This window comes from Scyliorhinus torazame, chromosome 1, assembly GCF_047496885.1.
Source record: "Scyliorhinus torazame isolate Kashiwa2021f chromosome 1, sScyTor2.1, whole genome shotgun sequence".
Classification (NCBI taxonomy): Eukaryota; Metazoa; Chordata; class Chondrichthyes; order Carcharhiniformes; family Scyliorhinidae; genus Scyliorhinus; species Scyliorhinus torazame.
Genome location: NC_092707.1, coordinates 356249215 through 356273347, shown reverse-complemented (window position 1 = coordinate 356273347; position 24133 = coordinate 356249215).

Below are 24133 nucleotides of genomic sequence, written 5' to 3'. Positions count from 1 at the left end.
TGCATATTGAAGTCCCCCATGATCACTGTGACCTTGCCTTTCTGACATGCACTTTCTATTTCGTGGTGCATTTTGTGCCCCCGGTCCTGACCACTGTTAGGAGGCCTGTACATAACTCCCATTATGGTTTTTTTGCCTTTGTGGTTCCTCAACTCTACCCACACAGACTCCACATCATCTGACCCTATGTCATTTAGTGCTATTGATTTAATTTCATTCCTAATTAACAAGGCAACCCCGCCCCCTCTGCCCACCTCCCTGTCTTTTCGAGAGGTTGTGAATCCCTGGATGTTTAAATGCCAGTCCTGAACCCCCTGCAACCATGTCTCTGTAATGCCTACCACATCATACATGCCAGTCACAATCTGGGACACAAGCTCATCTGCCTTGTTCCGTGCACTGCGCGCATTTAAATATAGCACCTTTAATTCTCTATTGACCGTCCCTTTTTGTTTTCTTAGTGTGGTGGACCTTGGTTTACTGAGCCTTTCCATACACGGTGTCATATTTTATTTTTTTTAAAAAATATTTTATTGAAAATTTTTGGTCAACCAACACAGCACATTGTGCATCCTTTACACAATATTATAACAACACAAATAACAATGACCTATTTTATAAACAAAAAATGAATAAATAATAAATAACAAAAATGAAAACTAGCCCTAATTGGCAACTGCCTTGTCACAAGTAACACTCTCCAAAAATATAATTTAACAGTCCAATATATAATTATCTGTAGCAACGACCTATACATACTATACAGTATATATTAACAACCCTGAGAGTCCTTCTGGTTCCTCCTCTCTCCCCCCCCCCCCCCCCCCCCCCCCCCCGATCCTGGGCTGCTGCTACTGCCTTCTTTTTCCCATTCCGTCTATCTTTCTGCGAGGTATTCGACGAACGGTTGCCACCGCCTGGTGAACCCTTGAGCCGACCCCCTTAGGACGAACTTAATCCGCTCTAGCTTTATAAACCCCGCCATGTCATTTATCCAGGTCTCCACCCCCGGGGGCTTGGCTTCTTTCCACATTAGCAATATCCTGCGCCGGGCTACTAGGGACGCAAAGGCCAAAACATCGGCCTCTCTCGCCTCCTGCACTCCCGGCTCTTGTGCAACCCCAAATATAGCCAACCCCCAGCTTGGTTCGACCCGGACTCCTACTACTTTTGAAAGCACCTTTGTCACCCCCATCCAAAACCCCTGTAGTGCCGGGCATGACCAAAACATATGGGTATGATTCGCTGGGCTTCTCGAGCACCTCGCACACCTATCCTCCACCCCAAAAAATGTACTGAGCCGTGCTCCAGTCATATGTGCCCTGTGTAATACCTTAAACTGAATCAGGCTTAGCCTGGCACACGAGGACGACGAGTTTACCCTGCTTAGGGCATCTGCCCACAGCCCCTCCTCGATCTCCTCCCCCAGCTCTTCTTCCCATTTCCCTTTTAGTTCATCTACCATAGTCTCCCCTTCGTCCCTCATTTCCCTATATATATCTGACACCTTACCATCCCCCACCCATGTCTTTGAGATCACTCTGTCCTGCACCTCTTGTGTCGGGAGCTGCGGGAATTCCCTCACCTGTTGCCTCGCAAAAGCCCTCAGTTGCATATACCTGAATGCATTCCCTTGGGGCAACCCATATTTCTCGGTCAGCGCTCCCAGACTCGCGAACTTCCCATCCACAAACAGATCTTTCAGTTGCGTTATTCCTGCTCTTTGCCACATTCCATATCCCCCATCCATTCCCCCCGGGGCAAACCTATGGTTGTTTCTTATCGGGGACCCCCCCAAGGCTCCAGTCTTTCCCCTATGCCGTCTCCACTGTCCCCAAATCTTCAGTGTAGCCACCACCACCGGGCTTGTGGTGTAGTTCCTCGGTGAGAACGGCAATGGGGCTGTCACCATAGCCTGTAGGCTAGTCCCCCTACAGGACGCCCTCTCTAATCTCTTCCACGCCGCTCCCTCCTCCTCTCCCATCCACTTACTCACCATTGAAATATTAGCAGCCCAATAATACTCACTTAGGCTCGGTAGTGCCAGCCCCCCCCTATCCCTGCTACGCTGTAAGAATCCCTTCCTCACTCTCGGGGTCTTCCCGGCCCACACAAAACCCATGATGCTCTTTTCAATCCTTTTAAAAAAAGCCTTCGTAATCACCACCGGGAGGCACTGAAACACAAAGAGGAATCTCGGGAGGACCACCAACTTAACCGCCTGCACCCTCCCTGCCATTGACAGGGATACCATATCCCATCTCTTGAAATCCTCCTCCATCTGTTCCACCAACCGCGTTAAATTTAACCTATGCAATGTGCCCCAATTCTTAGCTATCTGGATCCCCAGGTAACGAAAGTCCCTTGTTACCTTCCTCAACGGTAGGTCCTCTACTTCTCTACTCTGCTCCCCTGGATGCATCTCAAACAACTCACTTTTCCCCATGTTCAATTTATACCCTGAAAAATCCCCAAACTCCCCAAGTATCCGCATTATTTCTGGCATCCCCTCCGCCGGGTCCGCCACGTATAGTAGCAAATCGTCCGCATACAAAGATACCCGGTGCTCTTCTCCTCCCCTAAGTACTCCCCTCCACTTCTTGGAACCCCTCAATGCTATCGCCAGGGGCTCAATCGCCAGTGCAAACAATAATGGGGACAGAGGGCATCCCTGCCTTGTCCCTCTATGGAGCTGAAAATATGTAGATCCCCATCCATTCGTGACCACGCTCGCCACTGGGGCCCTATACAACAGCTGCACCCATCTAACATACCCCTCTCCAAAACCAAATCTCCTCAACACCTCCCACAAATAATCCCACTCCACTCTATCAAATGCTTTCTCGGCATCCATCGCCACTACTATCTCCGTTTCTCCCTCTGGTGGGGCCATCATCATTACCCCTAACAACCTCCGTATATTCGTGTTCAGCTGTCTCCCCTTCACAAACCCAGTTTGGTCCTCGTGGACCACCCCCGGGACACATTCCTCTATTCTCATTGCCATTACCTTGGCCAGGACCTTGGCATCTACATTTAGGAGGGAAATAGGTCTATAGGACCCGCATTGTAGCGGGTCCTTTTCCTTCTTTAAGAGAAGCGATATCGTTGCTTCAGACATAGTCGGGGGCAGTTGTCCCCTTTCCTTTGCCTCATTAAAGGTCCTCGTCAGTACCGGGGCGAGCAAGTCCACATATTTTCTATAGAATTCGACTGGGAATCCATCCGGTCCCGGGGCCTTTCCCGCCTGCATGCTCCTAATTCCTTTCACCACTTCTTCTACCTCGATCTGTGCTCCCAGTCCCACCCTTTCCTGCTCTTCCACCTTGGGAAATTCCAGCCGATCCAAGAAGCCCATCATTCTCTCCCTCCCATCCGGGGGTTGAGCTTCATATAATTTTTTATAAAATGTCTTGAACACTCCATTCACTCTCTCCGCTCCCCGCTCCATCTCTCCTTCCTCATCCCTCACTCCCCCTATTTCCCTCGCTGCTCCCCTTTTCCTCAATTGGTGTGCCAGCAACCTGCTCGCCTTCTCCCCATATTCGTACTGTACACCCTGTGCCTTCCTCCATTGTGCCTCTGCAGTGCCCGTAGTCAGCAAGTCAAATTCTACATGTAGCCTTTGCCTTTCCCTGTACAGTCCCTCCTCCGGTGCTTCCGCATATTGTCTGTCCACCCTCAAAAGTTCTTGCAGCAACCGCTCCCGTTCCTTACTCTCCTGCTTCCCTTTATGTGCCCTTATTGATATCAGCTCCCCTCTAACCACCGCCTTCAACGCCTCCCAGACCACTCCCACCTGGACCTCCCCATTATCATTGAGTTCCAAGTACTTTTCAATGCACCCCCTCACCCTTAGACACACCCCCTCATCTGCCATTAGTCCCATGTCCATTCTCCAGGGTGGGCGCCCTCCTGTTTCCTCCCCTATCTCCAAGTCCACCCAGTGTGGAGCGTGATCCGAAATGGCTATAGCCGTATACTCCGTTCCCCTCACCTTCGGGATCAATGCCCTACCCAGCACAAAAAAGTCTATTCGCGAGTAGACTTTATGGACATAGGAGAAAAACGAGAACTCCTTACTCCTAGGTCTGCTAAATCTCCACGGGTCTACACCTCCCATCTGCTCCATAAAATCTTTAAGTACCTTGGCTGCTGCCGGCCTCCTTCCAGTCCTGGACTTCGACCTATCCAGCCCTGGTTCCAACACCGTATTAAAATCTCCCCCCATTATCAGCTTTCCCATCTCTAGGTCCGGAATGCGTCCTAGCATCCGCCTCATAAAATTGGCATCATCCCAGTTCGGGGCATATACGTTTACCAAAACCACCGTCTCCCCCTGTAGTTTGCCACTCACCATCACGTATCTGCCCCCGTTATCCGCCACTATAGTCTTTGCCTCGAACATTACCCGCTTCCCCACTAATATAGCCACCCCCTGTTTTTCGCATCTAGCCCCGAATGGAACACCTGCCCCACCCATCCTTTGCGTAACCTAACCTGGTCTATCAGCTTCAGGTGCGTTTCCTGTAACATAACCACATCTGCCTTAAGTTTCTTAAGGTGTGCGAGTACCCGTGCCCTCTTTATCGGCCCGTTCAGCCCTCTCACGTTCCACGTGATCAGCCGAGTTGGGGGGCTTCCTACCCCCCCCTTGTCGATTAGCCATCACCTTTTTCCAGCTCCTCACCTGGTTCCCACGCAGCTGTATCTCCCCCAGGCGGTGCCCCCCCGCCCAACCTCTCCCATACCAGCTCCCCCCTCTCCCCAGCAGCAGCAACCCAGTAATTCCCCCCTCCCACCCCCCCCCGCTAGATCCCCCGCTAGCGTAATTACTCCCCCCATGTTGCTCCCAGAAGTCAGCAAACTCTGGCTGACCTCGGCTCCCCCCCGTGACCTCGGCACGCACCGTGCGACGCCCCCTCCTTCCTGCTTCTCTATTCCCGCCATGATTATCATAGCGCGGGAACCAAGCCCGCGCTTCTCCCTTGGCCCCGCCCCCAATGGCCAACGCCCCATCTCCTCCACCTCCCCTCCTCCCCCCATCACCACCTGTGGGAGAGAGAAAAGTTACCACATCGCAGGATTATGACATAAAACCCCTCTTTGCCCCCCACATTCGCCCCACCACTTTGTTCGAACGTTCTTTTTAATAACCCGCTTATTCCAGTTTTTCTTCCACAATAAAAGTCCACGCTTCATCCGCCGTCTCAAAGTAGTGGTGCCTCTCTCGATATGTGACCCACAGTCTTGCCGGTTGCAGCATTCCAAATTTTATCTTCTTTTTATGAAGCACCGCCTTGGCCCGATTAAAGCTCGCCCTCCTTCTCGCCACCTCCGTACTCCAGTCTTGATAAACGCGGATCACCGCGTTCTCCCATTTACTACTCCGAGTTTTCTTCGCCCATCTAAGGACCATTTCTCTATCCTTAAAACGGAGGAATCTCACCACTATGGCTCTGGGAATTTCTCCTGCTCTCGGTCCTCGCGCCATCACTCGGTATGCTCCCTCCACCTCCAACGGACCTGCCGGGGCCTCCGCTCCCATTAACGAGTGCAGCATCGTGCTCACTTATGCCCCGACGTCCGCTCCCTCCACACCTTCAGGAAGACCAAGAATCCTCAGGTTGTTCCTCCTTGCGTTGTTTTCCAGTGCCTCCAACCTTTCCACACATCGTTTCTGATGTGCCTCCTGCGTCTCCGTCTTCACCACCAGGCCCTGTATATCGTCCTCATTCTCGGCTGCCTTTGCCTTCACGACCCGAAGCTCCCGCTCCTGGGTCTTTTGTTCCTCCTTTAGCCCTTCGATCGCCTGTAGTATCGGGGCCAACAGCTCTTTCTTCATTTCCTTTTTGATCTCTTCCACACAGCATTTCAAGAACTCTTGTTGTTCAGGGCCCCATGTTAAACTGCCACCTTCCGACGCCATCTTGGTTTTTGCTTGCCTTCCTTGCCGCTGTTCTAAAGGATCCACTGCAATCTGGCCACTTCCCTCTCCTTTTTCCATCCGTATCCAGGGGGGATTCCCTTCTGGTTTATCGCACAGTGTTTTTAGCCGTCAAAATTGCCGTTGGGGCTCCTATCAAGAGCCCAAAAGTCCGTTTCACAGGGAGCTGCCGAAACGTGCGACTCAGCTGGTCATCGCCGCACCCGGAAGCCCACGGTGTCATATTTTGTGGGATGGGGACTATCGTAACCTCTCCTGAGTTTTGTCTTTTCGTGCTTTTTTGTATTCCTAAGCAGCTACGCTTCCCACTGATTACTTCACCTCTTGGTCCCCTGACTTTCCCTTCCCCCCCCAATCTTTAGTTTAAAGTCCTATTGACCACCCTATTTATTCTTTTCGCCAGAACACTGGTCCCAGCTCGGTTTAGGTGGAGACCATCCCAACGGTATAGGTCCCCCCTGTCCCAAAACTGATGCCAGTGTCCCATGAAAAGGAACCCCTCTTTCCCACACCACTCTTTCAGCCACGTGTTAACTTCCCTTATTCTTGCCTCCCTATGCCAATTTGCACATGGCTCGGGCAGTAATCCGGAGATTATGACCCTTGAGGACCTGTTTTTTAATTTGTATCCTAGCTCTTTATAATCTCTAAACAGGTCCTCTTTCCTAGACTTGCCTATGTTGTTGGTACCGACATGGACCACAACAACTGGATCCTCCCCCTCCCTCTCCAGTATCCTTTCAAGCCGGTCAGAGATATCCCGCACCCTAGCACCGGGCAGGCAACATACCATGCGGGACTCTTTATCCTGCTCACAAAGGATACTATCTATCCCCCTGATAATAGAATCCCCTACAACTACAACTTGCCTATTTACTCCCTCCCCTTGAATGGCCTGCTGAACCATGGTGGCTTAGTCAGCTGACTCATCCTTCCTGCAGCCCAGTTCGCCATCCACACAGGGAGCAAGTGCCTCATACCTGTTGGACAGAGTCAAGGGCTGAGGCTCCTGAGTTCCTGACTGCTGGTTCCCTTTACCTGCCTGACTTGCAGTCACACCCTGCTGTCCCTGGCCACTGGCAGGATTTAAACTACTTACTCTGACAGGTGTGACTGCCTCCTGAAACACAGTGTCCAGGTAAGTCTCCCCCTCCCGGATGTGCCTCAGTGTTTGAAGCTCAGGCTCCAGCTCATCAACTCTGAGCCGGAGCTCTTCGAGCAGCCAACACTTACTGCAGATGTGGTCGCTGCAGCTCGCAATGGGATCTGCCAGCTCCCACATCAAGCAGCTCAAGCACATCACCTGACCAGCCATCACTAATTAATTAATTTGTTTAATTTAAGTTTATGAGTTTAGCTGTGTTTTTTCTTTAATTTGGGGCAGATTTGCGATCAACCACTCAGATCACAGCTTCCCTCTGACGTCACTTTTGGAGAAAAAAAACCTGGAAAACAGGAAGTTACCGTTAGGTTTTTATACTCACAGAGACTGCTCCTCCTCCTCCGAACGGCTCCCGAAATTAGGCCCGAAGAAAGAGAGAGAACAAAACAGTCGGGAAAAAGCACCTTCTCCCACTCTGCACCGAATTACCTCACTGCACCAAATTACCAAATTCTCACTCGGTCTGTATCTCTCTCACTCAGGCTGTGTCTCCTTGACCTGCGCAATGCTTACTAATGTGCGCTTTCTGTCTGTCTTTTATACAGAATTTAGGATGACTCACACTAAAACTTCAAAGAGAAGAAAACAATGTGTACCTTTGTGCCCCTTAACAGGCCTCAGGTGACTGCCAGATAACTGCCTCTCAGCAATTAGGGTGGGGGCAGCTTCAGCCAATCAGACACTAATCTACACTGCACTTTTAACTGAAAAACAGCAAAATTAGATTAACCACTTACCTTTCCTGGTTACCTCACTGCACCAAATTACCAAATTCTCACTCGGTCTGTATCTCTCTCACTCAGGCTGTGTCTCCTTGACCTGCGCAATGCTATAAAAACGTTATTTTCTCTAGCTGACACACTTGCTTTATTAGTCATCCAGAACTGTAGGCTAGTGCTTTGAGGACAAGTGTGCAAATCCCACCAGGGCAGCTGGTGGAATTTAGAACTGATCAATGAAATCAATGGTTTAGCACAGCGGGCTAAACAGATGGCTTGTAACGCAGAACAATGCCAGCAGCACGGGTTCAATTCCCGTACCAGCCTCCCCGAACAGGCGCCGGACTGTGGCGACGAGGGGCTTTTCACAGTAACTTAATTGAAGCCTACTTGTGACAAGCAATTATTATTATTATTAAATCTGGAAAAGAAAGCTAGTCTGAGTAATGGTGGCCAGGAAACTATCATTGGTTGTCAAAAAATCAACTGGTTCACTAATACACCTTTAGGGAAGGACATCTGCCATCCTTACAGCTGGTCTGGCCTACATGTGACTCCAGACCCACAGCAACGTGATTGACTCTTAACTGCCCTCTGAAATAGCCTGGCAAACCATTCAGTTCAAGAGAAATTAGAGTTCGGAAACACGCATCCATTAAAGAATTAAAAAAACTACCTCACCAGTTCATAGATTCAATAAGCACAATAAATTTTAACCTGCAAACAGGTGTGGTTTGGGAATGGTTGCTGGGGAGGGGCATTGGGAAGAGGTGAGGCCAAAACTCAAGTCACTGGAAATAGAGTACGAAAGGTAGCAAGGTCCATTTCTGAGGCAACGGCATTGAACACCACCCCCTGGAGTTCCTCTCTAAGCCATTCATCATGCTGACTTGGAAATACATTGTGTTGTTAATGGGTCAAAATCCTGGAACTGGGCAGCACAGTGGCGCAGTGGGTTAGCACTGCGGCCTCATGGTGCTGAGGTCCCAGGTTTAATCCCTACTCTGGGTCACTGTCCGTGTGGAGTTTGCACATTCTCCCCGTGTTTGCGTGGGTTTCACCCCCACAACCCAAAAATGTACAAGCTAGGTGGATTGGCCATGCTAAATTGCCCCTTAATCGGAAAAAAATATCCTGGAACTGTCTCCCTAACAGCAATGTGGGTGTATCTACACCACATGTGTGATGATTGGAAAATATCAGGAATATTGGATTATAAACATGGCATAAATAAAGAATGGTGGGGAGAAAGAAAACAGGAGATCCAATAACTCGTTGATGTCAATAACATAATAGCTTCTTCAGAGCTGTCAAGATGATATTTGGCACAAGCAATCAAGGACCTACCCCATTGAGAGCCAAGCATGGAAGGCAACTCATCAAGGACAGGGGGTCAGACTGTGTTCACTGGAGAGAAAATTTTAAAGTAATTCTCAAATGACTTGAATGCCCTCAATACCATTTCTCAATACCCCACCCGGCTCAGACTTGGCATCATCCCAGCCAAGAGCAAAATTGAAAAAGCCATCTCACAGTTGACAAACAACAAAGACTCTGGCGCACATGGACTCCCCAGTGAAATTCTGAAACACAGCAGAGATACACTACTGAAATGGCTGCATAACCTCATATCCCTCATCTGGAAAGAGGAGTGTATGCGGGGGTGGGGGGGGGGGGGGGCGGGGGAACTCAGGGATGCTATGATATGACTATATTCAAGAAGGGAGATGAGTTCAACTGCAAAAATGACAGAGGAAGCGTCTTTCTGTCTCACAGGGAAGGTCATTGCAACGAGCCTCATCTATCCAGTGACCAAAGGGCTGCTTCCAGAGTCACAGTGCAGATTTCATCCATTGAGAAGCACCACAGTCATGTTCTTTACTACATGGTGTTATGACAACCTGGGGTAGTGTGCATTCAATTCCAGCCTCACAGACCCTGGAGTCCCAACACAAGTGAATTAATCAATAATTCGTATAAAGTTTCTGAGATCTTTGGCCCTTGACGTTCCAATGACTTACAGGCGCCAGATTTGTAAGTGAGACACAACAACTGTCTACTTATAACAACACTTAGAATAGACTAACAGCCAGCTAATTTACTACTCCCCCCTATTACCATCCCACCCTTTACCCAAACACACACAAGACAGACACACACAGAGGTAGGGGGAGGTGTAAAAATAATAGTAATTAAAATATGGAATGGAAGATAAGTGTCCTTGCTTCGAATGTTGAAGTCATTGCAGCAATAGGCTGCCCTTCCAGGATGCACAGGGATTGAAACCAGCGGTTTGATGCTGAGAATCTTCTGGCAGTAAACATTTAGTCAGAATTTCCAGGTTGTAGGATTCTCTCTGGGGAGTCACTTTAACTTTTATTAACCGGGGTCTTCACTCCAAAAGAACAGCCTCAGGCCTGTGTAATTCTTATTTGTGTTCAACTCCATCAGAATGTCGAACAACCTTTCTATGTCATGTGAGAGTATCTTTAAGAAATGGGTGTTTATAAATGGGTGTGTATATAAATATCTGTAGTGAGAGTACCTTTAAGAAATGGGTGTTTACTACTGCAGTGATGTCAGAGAGTGGGTGGAGCTAGGCTGTCTGTCAGCTTTTTACTTTCATTTTAGGCTGTTTGCTGTAGGGTGTGTTTTAGTTTCGTTTTCAGAGCTGGATAGCTGCAGCCACAGCCAGAAGGTGTATGAATCTCTCTCTGTAATCTAAAGACTGTAAATAGATCCTGGTGATTTAAAACTAATAACAGTAATGACTTTAACCTGATGCGCTTCTGGTAAAAGGTGTTTTAAGTCGTATGGATGTTAAAAGGAAAGCTTAAAGGATTACTCAGTGTTGTAGTCTTTGGGGGTTGTATTTGAATTAATGGTTACTAAGATGTTCACTGTATGTTTTACAAAGGTTAATTTGAGTTCATAGAATAAACATTGTTTTGCTTTAAAAAAAATACTTTTCCATTTCTGCTGTATAACACCTGTGGAGTGGGCCGTGTCTCCCCATACCACAATTAAAAGTTGTGGGTCAGGTGAACTCCATGATACACTTTGGGGTTCTCTAAACCCTGGCCCCATAACAAATTGGGGCTTGAGGGGGATAAAAGTCTATCTATTGGATTGGCTTAGTGAACTTAAAGACAGTGAGGGGTGAACATATTGTGGTTGCTTTTCAGGTGTGGTATTTTAGTTTAAGTGGGGAGTGTGTTGTGGACAATGGCTCTTTCAGAGGCTCAGAAGTTTTGGGGGGTGGAGACAGTCACACGCAGTACCTTACGGACAGGGATAAAAAGCAGACTGTTAGCTTTGGCAAAAATATTGCAGTTAACGTTGCCTGACAAACTGCGAAAAGATGAGGTAATTATGGCATTTAGAATTGCCTGAGATACAGTCTGACTCATTAGAAATGGCAAAGATCCAGTTGCAGATTAAGCAACTTGAACATGAAAAAGAATTAAAGCAGCTTGAATATGCAATGAGAGAAAAAGAAAACGAAAGGGAGATACAGATTAGGGAAAAAGAAAAGGAGAGAGAAGAAAGAAACAAAGAAAGAGATAGAGAGGAAAAGGAAAGAGATAGGAAAGGGAAAAAGTGAGAGAGTTTGAACTTCAGAAAATGGCTATGTAACAGAATAGTCAGTTAAAATGGCAGACGTAAAGGGAAACGTACAGTTGGGGGATAGTGATGAGGATAGTGAGAAAAAGAGTCATAGTCGAAGGCTTGGTGGGGATCTACTTAAATATGTCCAAGCATTGCCAAGGTTTGACGAGTAGGAGGTGGAAGCCTTTTTCATTTCATTTGAGAAGATAGCTCAAATGAAGATAGCTCAAACAAATGAAATTGCCACAGGACGTGTGGGTATTACTGATTCAAATAAAGCTGGTAGGTAGGGCTAGTGAAGTGTTTGCATCACTACCGGAGAAGGTATCTGAGACGTATGAGGAGGTGAAAAAATCCATGTTAGGTGCATATGAACTAGTGCCTGAAGCCTGCAGACAAAGATTTAGAAATTTAAGGAAAGAATTTGGTCAAACATACATGGAGTTTGAAAGGCTCAAACAAAGTAATTTTGATAGGTGGATAAGGGCTTTGAAAATAGACCAAACGTATGAAGCTCTCAGAGAAATTATACTTTTGGAGAAGTTTAAAAATTCAATTCCTGATGGAGTGAGAACTCATGTGGAAGAACAGAGGGTGAAAACTGCGAGATTAGCAGCAGAAATGGCAGATGATTATGAATTAGTTCATAAATCAAAGCTTGGTTTCCGACATCAGTTTCAGCCTGTGAGGGATAGAAACTGGGGACATGAGAAATACTCAAGTGGTAAAAGTAAAGGTGATCTGATAGTAAATAATAAGAAGAGTGTACCTCAGATTAAAAATGAAATCCAGGAGGGTGGAAGACACATGAAAAGTTTCAAATGTTTTCACTGTAATAAACTAGGCCATGTAAAGTCACAGTGCTGGTGAACAAAGAACAAAGAAAAGTACAGCACAGGAACAGGCCCATCGGCCCTCCAAGCCAGTGCCGACCATGCTGCCCGACTAAACTACAATCTTCTACACTTCCTGGGTCCGTATCCCTCTATTCTCATCCTATTCATGTATTTGTCAAGATGCCCCTTAAATGTCACTATCGTCCCTGCTTCCACCACCTCCTCCGGCAGCGAGTTCCAGGCACCCACTACCCTCTGTGTGGTTGAAGAAAAGCACTGGGAAGGCTGATGTGGTAAAACAGGATAAGACAGTGGGGTTTGTTAAAGGGGTAAAGGAAAGCCCAAGTGAAGCGAAGGAGGTGCAAAAGATTGTACAGCCTGATCAAGAGATGATTGATAAGAAGGTGCCAGATCTCTTTAAAGAATTTACTTGTGTGGGTAAAGTTTACCCATGTGTAGCAGGAGTAGCAGGTAAAGAAGTGTAGCCATCTGGGATGGCCACTTCCAACTAAGTACAGAGCAACTCGCAAAGACTGATGGGTAAAATGGACAAGCCAAGAGTCAGGCAGGTTCTGAGCCTGAAATGCATATTTGTAAGCAAAGTCCAGATGGTATCGAAACCCCGTCCCATTAGCATGTTAATCAGGGCTATTAGCAGGTGATGGCCCATCTCCCCCAACACAAAGGACTAGTACTCCAGCTACCGGGACAGTCCCAGACATTTTGGCGCCACTCCCTGTCCAAGGGAAACATAAACAACAGGGTCAATGACCGCTTGAGACACACCCAGTCATCCAGATCCCCGCCCACCTATTGGCTAAGGAATCGAACAGAGTGATCAGGGATCAGCCAATTAGTAAGGCCCAAATCAAAGGACCGCCCAAAAAGCGCGAAAGCCCCCGAGTATAAGAAGAAGAGTTCGCCATATGCTAGCTCTCTTTTGGCCTTAGTACCCCGGTCACGGCCATTGCCAACTGCAGCAACACCAGAAGCAAGTTTGAGTTCAACGGCCACTACCAGAAGGACGAGCCCAGCCAAGCAGCAGTTCCCACTTCGAACCCAAGAGATCCTGAACAGTGGCCACTGTTTCCTGACCTAAACCGGGTGCCCGAAGTTAAGTACAGGTTGTCTTAGTAATAGGAGTAGTTACCTAGTAGTGTATGTTGCATGATTGATTGTATGTAAATAAAGTACCCTTGACCTTGAACTAACTAACTGGTGTTTGACTCTTTGATCGATAGCTGGTTGAAACTTGTGGTGGTATAATTCGATACCTGGCGACTCTAAGCATTCGGACATAGACAATATAGAAAGAAGGCAAATTCACTGATTGCCCTAATTGGAACAGAGCCAGAGTAAAGAGCATAGTAAAGAGGAATCGGCAACAGTTATTGGCGACATCTGACGGGACTCGACCCAGAAGTGACCGTGTCACTCCGAGAGAACCCACAAAAGCATTTGAATTAGAATCCAAATTGCCAAAGTAAAAGAAACCACAAGCGAAACCAGTATCGATCAAACCTCCAGAATTTGGAAGTGTGTAATTTGCATGCGTACTAACAAAGGGATATAAGGTAAACTCGATAGATTTTGTTACGTGAAACTTTCGGGAGTTGTGTAAACGGAAAATAGCGTAAGCCGTACCCGTGTTTGCACCACCGCTTTATTCCCCCTTGTTCCAAGTTTCCGGTAAGAGACAGAGTATTTGTAGGGATGGCCATGAAGGCAATGGAACGCCTTATGCATCCACAAGAGCTCGAGGTCGCAGTGACCAATAGATCAGAACAGTGTCCCGTATGGGAATAAGAGATTAGGAGATACCTAAAGGGGAAAGGCCGAAATTTTGCTCGAATGTGGGCGATGGCCGAAATTTTGCTCGAATGAAGAGACAGGTCCTGGCAGCATAGGACAAACTTGGTGGGACAGCCTGATCGAGATCCATAAAAAGAGTTTGACGAAGGTTCGTAAGCCGATGGCAATCGTGTCCTGTCTGGCACAATTGCAAGGCACAGAGGAGGTCGTGAAGACGCTCCGCAAGCAGCTTGAGGAGGAAGAGAAAAGTAGAGAGGGAGATTTAAATGAATGCGAGAGATTAAATGTACAGCTCCGGGAGCAGTTAGCGGCAAAGGACAAGGAAATGGATGATGTCAAGAGGGCACATCAATCCTGTCTCGCCCACCTTAGCAGCTTCCAAACCCAATATGATAAGGCCTACCAGGACACACAGCGTGCTGTCCTGGTAAGAGAAGAGACAGAGAATCAGGTACAGATCCTAAAGAAACAATGCGATGATTTGAAGGCAGCCCTCCGAGCACTCCACAGTTCCACCACGGAATAGAGGCAGAGGTCGGTGGATCATGCCAAATGCAGGCAGCAAATTGCAAAGTTGCAATCCCTGCTATCAGTTCAAAATGTGTTTAGAGGCACTTTTGGCCCACAGCTCGACCAGGAAGATGGCCCCGATTGGCCGGAAGTCAGCGAAACGGCCCAACGGTACGTAAGCGAGACTGAGAATCAAAATAGAGCCCCCCAGGCCCCGAAAGGAAAAGCACCCGCACCACAGGCAGCACCCAACCCAATGAACCCCATCACCACACAGCACAGGGTGACCACGGAAGACCAACCCGATTTTGTATACACCACCCATTATCGATCACCCAGTTACGAGATGCCCGCGAGAAGATAGAGACTTTCCTCCCCACATCAGACCCACATCACTTTTTCGAGTTAGTGAAACAACAGACTCTCATGTACGGTTTAGATGAGCCAGAGCAGGTTAAGCTCATAATTATGTGCTTACACCCCTCAGTAAGTTCAGCCCTTCCCGACCCACAAAATGTAGGAGGAGGTAGCCTCCAAGAAATGAAAACGGCCATTTTAGACGCCATAGGATATAATACTATAGACGGACTCAATCGTTGCAGGCAGAAAAAGGGAGAGCACCCAACAGCGCTTGCTGGATGCCTTTGGAACCATTTCACTGCGGTATTTGGTGAATTAGCCCGCGCCCATTTATCAGCAGACAATACGGCCAAATGGACCCGTACGTTAGTGTCCCACGCCACAGAGGCGGGACAGAAGGCTTGCGCCAATTATGACCCCTCAGACCCAGCACACAATGAAGTGTGGGTTCTGAAACGATTGTCCAGAGCTTGGGAACAGTCTGTACAGAAAAAGACAGAACATGAGAGAGTAGACGCCACCATGAACCCAGTAAAGGCACACCAAGGCCCCGCATGGGGAAATGAAGGCAGAGGTACAGCGCAGCACCCCAAGACACAGGAATGCTACAATTGTGGACACGAAGGACATTATGCCCGAGAATGCAATGCCCCCCCCCGAAGCAGCAAAGGAATCAGCACCCAAACCCACCCCCCCCCCCCCCAGAAACAATACCCGACCCATTCATAGCGTTAGCGCCCGACCAGATAATTCAGCCATGAATGGCACCGATTGACGGTGTTCAGGGGCTCCCCAACATGGGTCTGCGATACCCTTTGGGATAAGTCCGGAAGACCGGTCGTTGCAGGCACAGTCCGGGGACACCCCGCAAAGTTCCTTTGGGACACAGGAGGGTCCCGAACCACATTAAACTACTCCATCATGCTCCAGAAAGAGATTTGGCCCACTACGGATACCATTACCCTTAGTGGCTTTACAGATCACCTCCAGCAGGGACACATCACAGCCCCTGTGGATGTACAGCTCGGTAATATTAGGACAAAACATTCGGTTGTTTTAGTAGCTTTGCCCCAGGCAGCAGAACACATTCTAGGCATTGATTTCATGAGTACGCACAACCTTTCATTCGACCCAGTCAACGGATGCATCTGGAAAATGGCGAGAGCAGCACGAGCCCCCACCACACTCACAGTAGGAGATTATGCCCATAGAATCAGCTCAGTAGGAGAGTACTGATTTGATCCACAAACCATTACCACAGACAAAGCAGTTAGAGAGGTCTTGAAAAGACTTAAGACAGCATTTGCCCAGCGCAAGCACGACTGCGGCAAAATCCCAGGAGCAGTTAACATTACATGTCCCGATCCCAAGCCCCAGAAATAGTACGGCTTCCCCCAGCAAGCCGAGGGAGAGATAGCCAAGGTAATTCAAAGCTTATTGAACCAAGCAGTGATTCGACCCGTTGCATCGACGAATAATGCCCCGTTTTGGGCTAGTAAGAAAACCCGATGGATCATGGCGACTGACCATCGACTACCGAGAATTGAACAAAGTAACTCCCCTAGCAGCCCCCACTGTTGCCACAAGTCCCGAGACCATGTTGAGCCAGGGACTCCAGTCAAAATTCTTTTCCGTATTAGTTATCAGTAATGGCTTTTGGTCCATACCACTGGACAAAGCATGCCAGTATAAATTTGCGTCCACTTTCCGGGGACAGCAGTACACGTGGACGTGCCTTCCACAACTCCCCCTCCATTTTTCACAGACAATTGGCAAATGGATCATCTAAATTTTCCCACCCTGAATGCCTTGTTCAGTATGTGGACGACTTGCTCCTACAGGCTGACACCAAGGAAGAGCACATCTCGCTTCCTTCGGAACTATTGGAACTCCTTACAACGCTTGGATGCAAAATTAACCCCAAGAAAGCCCAAATTCTTCAGGGAAAGGTCACATATTTAGGTACAGTCATCACGCATGGGAAGCGTGAAATAGAATTCAAACAGATTGATTCCATCGTAAATTTGCCCTTGCCCCAAAACGTTACAGCCCTCCGGTCATTTTTGGGACTGGTTGGCTGTTGTCGGAACCATATCGACGGATTCGCGTCAAAAGCAGCCCCACTCTCCGAGTTACTAAAGAAACAGGCCTCATGGAAATGGCTTCCACAGCACACGGATGCCGTGGATGCATTGAAACGCGCCCTGAGCACAGCCCCTGCTTTGCAAGCCCCCGATCCCCACTCCCCGTACGCGATAGAGGTAGCGACCACAGATCGCACCCTTTCGGCCGTACTCCTGCAGGAAAGGTACGATCGTCTGGGACCCGTAGCCTAACCCTCACGAGTCTTAGATCCGGTCGAACAAGGATTTTCGGCCTGCGAGAGGCACCTGTTGGCAGTTTTCTGGGCAGTACAGTACTTCTCGTACATAACCGGACTCAACCCAGTCACCATTTTAACCGAGCACACCCCGACACAGCTTTTATTGGAAGGCAGATTAAAGAACGGCACAGTAAGCCAAATTCGAGCAGACTCCTACAGGGATGCGACATCACGGTAACACAGACCAAAACGCACACATTTCTGGCTGATAACTTGCATTATTCAGGGGCCCCACATGAGTGCGAGATCATAGCCCCCAAGCACAGCACAGGCCCATTTTTTCCAAAGTCGGTACCAAGAAAGACAGGTATCGGACCCCAGCCCACAGACAATGCCCTAAGAATTTATGTGGACGGATCCTCCACAGTCCTTGAGGGAAAAAGGATAACAGGCTGTGGCATTTATGTTGAGAACGCGCAGGGACGCGCTTTAGAAGAGATAGCTTTAAAGTTGCCTGGGCACTTATGTTTGCAGGCAGCCGAGTTAGCGACCATTGTTTACATTGTCCAGCACCCCGATTCATTCCCAACACCTGCAGACATATATTCGGACAGTTTGTATGTCTGCAACAGCCTGACAGAATTCCTACCCCTGTGGGAATCAAGAGGATTTATTTCCGCAGACGGAAAACCTCTACCCTCAGCCCCACTACTAAAACATACCCTTCAGACAGCCAAAGGCAGAGACTACGGCATCATCAAAGTAAGAAGTCACCATCGCTCCTCCCCACCCGGTAATGTGAAAGCTGACGCCCTAGCGAAGGCAGGCTCACGACATGGCCACTTTTGGCAACCCCCAGAGAGTGCCCCAGTACACGCAGTTCAGATCTCACAGACCAACATCCAAGACCTAGCCCAGGCACAAAAGGAAGATGAGACATTGAGGGAAATTTTAAAAGGAAACTTCCCAACCCCCTATGAAAAGTTTAGAAATTCATTGACAGTCCATGAGGGAATCGTTTTAAAAGATGGAGTTTATGTAGTCCCCACCCAGGACAGGAATGAGATCATTTGCAAGTTCCATGACGGACATGGACACCAAGGGATTGAATCCACCCTTGCCCACCTCAGACCCCTCTGCTGGTGGCCTGATTTGAAAACTGACGTGTCCCACTATGTCGGAAATTGTCTAATTTGTGCTCAAAACAAGCCCGATAGGTATGCGAGAAAAGCCCAGCTCCGACACACCCGCCCTGTAAATGACCCGTGGACAAACCTCCAATTAGATTATATTGGCCCACTCCCCCCCTGCAGAAATGGTTTCAAGTATGTGTTAGTAGTGATAGACACATTTACGAAATGGGCCGAAGCATTCCCATTGAGAACAAACACAGCCAAGGCCACCTCAAAGGTCTTAACAGAACAGATGTTTACAAGATCGGGACTCCCCCACAGTATTGAGTCGGACCAAGGTTCCCACTTTACGGGAAGAGTCATGAAAAATGTTATGACAATATTTGGAATTAAACAAAAGTTCTACATTGCCTATCACCCGCAGTCCAGCGGCATAGTGAAGCGCATGAATAGTACGCTAAAAGCCACCCTTAGGAAAATGGTGCAGCAGCACAATACAACATGGGACACGGTGCTCCCATTCGCACTGATGTTTATGAGGAACACAGTGCCGAGCTCTACAGGATATACCCCCCATACCCTCATGACCGGACGATCCATGAAGGGTACCGAATACTTATTCGGACTTGATTTGGCCAGCCCCGCAGTCACCGCCCTGACCCATGAGAAAGCGGTCCAGCACATGGTAGACAAAATTAAAGCAGCACAGCTCGCTGCAGCTGTTCGACTAGGCGCTAAACGAAAGCAGAGTAAGGCCTGCTTTGACAAAACAGTACACCCGGACAGCAGGTAATGATCACCTTGTACAACCCTAGTTCGTTCCTCTCCCCTAAATTTGCAGGACCCAATTCAATCTCAGACAAGGCAAGCCCCCCGGTTTACAAAATCACGTTTCCAAACGGAAAATCAGGATGGTTCCATGTAAATCAGCTTAAGGTTTATGGAACGCAGTGCAGCCACTCGCACCACTTCGTTGGCGATGGCAGACAATGAGGACCCGCCCACTGACAACCCAAGTTTCCCCTCCCCCAGCAGCAGCAGCACGTCCACAGGCAAGACCGCCCAACACCAAAGTTCTCGATGCAGCCATAATTACTCGTCTGTTTCACATGGCACTTAGTGAAACAAGTTTGTCGGTAACCCATATTGTTACAAATTTGTTCCACTCTTGGAAGGTCACTCAGGCAGTGGAGTAACGGCACTTAACCCCGTCCTGCCGGGGGACCCCCTATTCATTTGGTCAGCCAAGCTTGGGTGGTGGAGCAATGGCACTGATCACCGCCCTACCCGGGGATCCCACCCATTCTTGCCCTGCCACGGATCATACACACCACCCCATTCGACTACTTGGTTTCGAAACTCTTTTTCTGTTCTTTTCTAGTCCTGTGGTTTAAAGAATGCACTTTGCCACAACTTTTGCCCTTCCCGGCAACCATTCAGTTGCTATTCCCCCACATACTATTTACATGTAAGAAACACTTGGTTGGAAAAACAAATTTGCAGAGGACGGAGACATTGTCCGTCCACTCAGCTCATCGACCACAGGCTGCGCGAGTGCTCGCACTGTGACACAGTTATTTCATAGAATTTACAGTGCAGAAGGAGGCCATTCGGCCCATTGAGTCTGCACCGGTTCTTGGAAAGAGCACCCTACCCAAGGTCAACACCTCCACCCTATCCCCATAACCCAGTAACCCCACCCATCACTAAGGGCAATTTTAGACACTAAGGGCAATTTAGCTTGGCCAGTCCACCTAACCTGCACATCTTTGGACTGTGGGAGGAAACCGGAGCACCCGGAGGAAACCCACGCACACACGGGGAGGATGTGCAGACTCCACACAGACAGTGACCCAAGCCGGAATCGAACCTGGGACCCTGGAGCTGTGAAGCAATTGTGCTATCCACATTGCTACCGTGCTGCATGTTTTTGGGATGTCTTGTCGCCGTAAATGGTTGTTTAAAAAAAAATGAGGGAGTCACTTGGGTGACGATTATAATGGGAGAATTGACGTTAAGGAGACACAGACGGAAATACGAGATGTTAAACAACACGATGATAACAGACACTATGCTTGTTCCCTTAGAGAGATACGAAGACACTCAACGGTGAAGGAAAACTAAAACAAGATGAAGACGACCCTGATGATCGGCATCATGATCGTCGCTGGAACAGTCCAGTTGCGTGCGTTACCGACCTCTACCCCCCTCACCACACAGGCCCCGAACACGACCGCCCAACACAACACCCCCAGCACTACACCACACATAAACACAGCCACCGATACCCCCACATGGTGTGAGAACCTCATCAAGTGGTATTCACTGTCTTACACAGTGGAAGCCTTACTAGTAATAACCATATTGTACAGTGTCATTCAGACAATTGCGGAAATGGAGACGGAGAGCCTCCCGCCCCCCAGTATATACATTTAGACCCCTTTCCTCGGACTCCAGCAAACCCCACACTCTTTCTGAACCTTTTCTTTAATAAATTCTGCTGTTGTTATTGTTTTGTGAATAAAGTTTATTTTTCCGTGTATGTAAGTGTCCGTGATAGGAAGAAATGAGATGCTGCTATCAGATAATTTTTGTATTGTAACATAAGTTTGGATTGTGAATAGCAGCATGAGTGTAGTCTAGTTAGAGGCAGTTAGAGGTTCCCCTTTTGCTGAATGTTAAATGGCCCCCTAGGAATTCTTAGTCATGTGTTGTTTAGGGAAATTAGGTAAATGTTTTTGGACCCATAGGACAGAGTAGAGTAGAACCTGTCCTTGGTTAAGGGTACCCGATTCCCAAGAGAACAAAGAAGACCCAGTATTGTGATCCTTCAGGCTTCGTGTTGTGGATCAAGAGGACGGACTGTAGCCATCTGGGATGGCCACTTCCAACTAAGCACAGAGCAACTCGCAAAGACTGATGGGTAAAATGGACAAGCCAAGTGTCAGGCAGGTTCTGAGCCTGAAATGCTTATTTGTCAGCAAAGTCCAGACGGTATCGAAACCCCGTCCCATTAGCATTTTAATCAGGCCGATGAGCAGGTGATGGCCCATCTCCCCCAACACAAAGGACTGGTACTCCAGCTACCGGGACAGTCCCAGACATTTCGGCGCCACTCCCTGTCCAAGGGAAAAACAAACGGGGTCAATGACCGCTTGAGACACGCCCAGCCATCCAGATCCCCGCCCACTTATTGGCTAAGGAATCGAACAGAGTGATCAGGGATCACCCAATTAGTAAGGCCCAAATCGAAGGACCGCCCAAAAAGCGCGAAAGCCCCCGAGTATAAGAAGAAGAGTTCGCCATATGCTAGCTCTCTTTTGGCCTTGATACCCCGGTCACGGCCATTGCCAACTGCAGCAACACCAGAAGCAAGTTTGAGTTCAACGCCCACTACCAGAAGGACGAGCCCAGCCGAGCAGCAGTTCCCACTTCGATCCCAAGAAACCCTGAACAGCGGCCATTGTTTACTGACCTAAACCGGGTGCCCGAAGTTAAGTACAGGTTGTCTTAGTATTAGGAGTAGTTACCTAGTAGTGTATGTTGCATGATTGATTGTATGTAAATAAAGTACCCTTGACCTTGAACTAACTAACTGGTGTTTGACTCTTTGATCGATAGCCGGTTGAAACTTGTGATGGTATCATTCGATACCTGGCAACTCTGAGCATTCGGACATAGACAATATAGAAAGAAGGCAAATTCACTGATTGCCCTAATTGGAACAGAGCCAGAGTAAAGAGCAGAGTAAAGAGGAGTCGGCAACAGAAGTCACAATTTTAAGAGATACGGGAGCTGGTCAATCTTTAATGCTAAGAGATGAGGGGTTAGGTAGCTTGGGAAGAATGTTGCCAGAAAAGGTGGTAATATGTGGAATTTAGGGTGAGAGGAGTAGTGTTCAATGATATAAGGTAAGGTTGGAAAGTCCAGTGAAGAGTGGTAAAGTGGTAGTAGGAGTAATAGATTATCTTGTCCAGGAATACAGTTTATCTTGGGTAATGATATAACTGGATCGCAGTGGGAGTGATGCCTACTGTGGTTGATAGGCCAGTGGAAAATCAGACACCTGAAGTGTTGAAGGACGAATATCCTGGGATTTTTCCGGATTGTGTAGTAACAAGGTCGCAAAGTCACAGGTAAAGACGAGGAGAAATCAAAGAGTGAAGCTAAAGATGAAGTGCAATTATCAGAAACGATTTTTGATCAGTTGGTTAAAAAAGAACAAGAACAGGTGGAGGATGAGGCAGATATTTTTAGTTCAGGAAAATTGGCGGAGTTACAACAGAAAGATGTAGAAATAAAATGGATGTATCAGAAAGCATACACGGAAGAGGAATCTGAGTGTATACCACCGTGTATTACCGTAAAAGTGATGTCGTGATGAGAAAATGGAGACCTTTACATATGCAGGCGGGTGAAAAATGGGCAGAAGTTCATCAAGTAGTTTTGCCGGTAGGGTTTAGAAAGGAGGTGTTGCGAGTTCCACATGAGGTTCCAGTGGGAAGTCATTTGGGAATAAGGAAAACTCAAGCTAAAATCCAAAAACATTTTTATTGGCCTGGACTACATAAAGATGTAGTTAAATATTGTCAATCATGTCACACATGTCAAGTGATATGGAAACCTCAAGCAGTGATAAAACCAGCACCCTTAATACCCATTCCAGCATTTGAGGAACCTTTTACAAGGGACCTAATTGATTGCATAGGACCGCTTCCGAAAACAAAAAGTGGGAATCAATATCTGTTGACTATCGATTTCGGCGAGAGAACAGCTGGTGAGTCAGTTTCAGCGGGAGCAGTGCGGAAGTGGCTGCTGGGAGGTAAGTCTGTCCTTTAAAAGCACTTGTCTTTGCAGGGGCAGGCCAGTCGATTTCGGCGGGAGAACAGCTGGTGAGTCAGTTTCAGCGGGAGCAGTGCGGAAGTGGCTGCTGGGAGGTAAGTCTGTCCTTTAAAAGCACTTGTCTTTGCAGGGGCAGGCCAGTCGATTTCGGCGGGAGAACAGCTGGTGAGTCAGTTTCAGCGGGAGCAGTGCGGAAGTGGCTGCTGGGAGGTAAGTCTGTCCTTTAAAAGCACTTGTCTTTGCAGGGGCAGGCCAGTCGATTTCGGCGGGAGAACAGCTGGTGAGTCAGTTTCAGCGGGAGCAGTGCGGAAGTGGCTGCTGGGAGGTAAGTCTGTCCTTTAAAGGCACTTGTCTTTGCAGGGGCAGGCCAGTCGATTTCGGCGGGAGAACAGCTGGTGAGTCAGTTTCAGCGGGAGCAGTGCGGAAGTGGCTGCTGGGAGGTAAGTCTGTCCTTGTCCTGTCCACTTGTCTTTGCAGGGGCAGGCCAGTCGATTTCGCCGGGCGTGGAGCTGGCTGGTTCGTCAATTTCAGCAGGAGCTGAGAATTTTTTTTAAAATTAGTGTTTTAGGCGGGAACAGGAAGTCGACCCGTGGACGTCTGGGAAGACCCTCACCAATAAATTCTGGTGGAGAGGAAACCCGAGACACTACACGTGTAGTGTCTCCCACCCGCACTCTTCCTCTAACCTAATAATAAAACCCATTGGTCTGAGGTAAGTACCATATTTTATTATATTATTATTATTTTTTATAAAAAATTTAATTTAGTTGTTAGCCAGATCTTGGTAGAAAGTTAGAGGAATGGCAGGGAAGGGAGTGCAATGTTCCTCCTGCAGGATGTTTGAGGTGAGGGATGCAATTAGTGTCCCTGCTGATTTTAC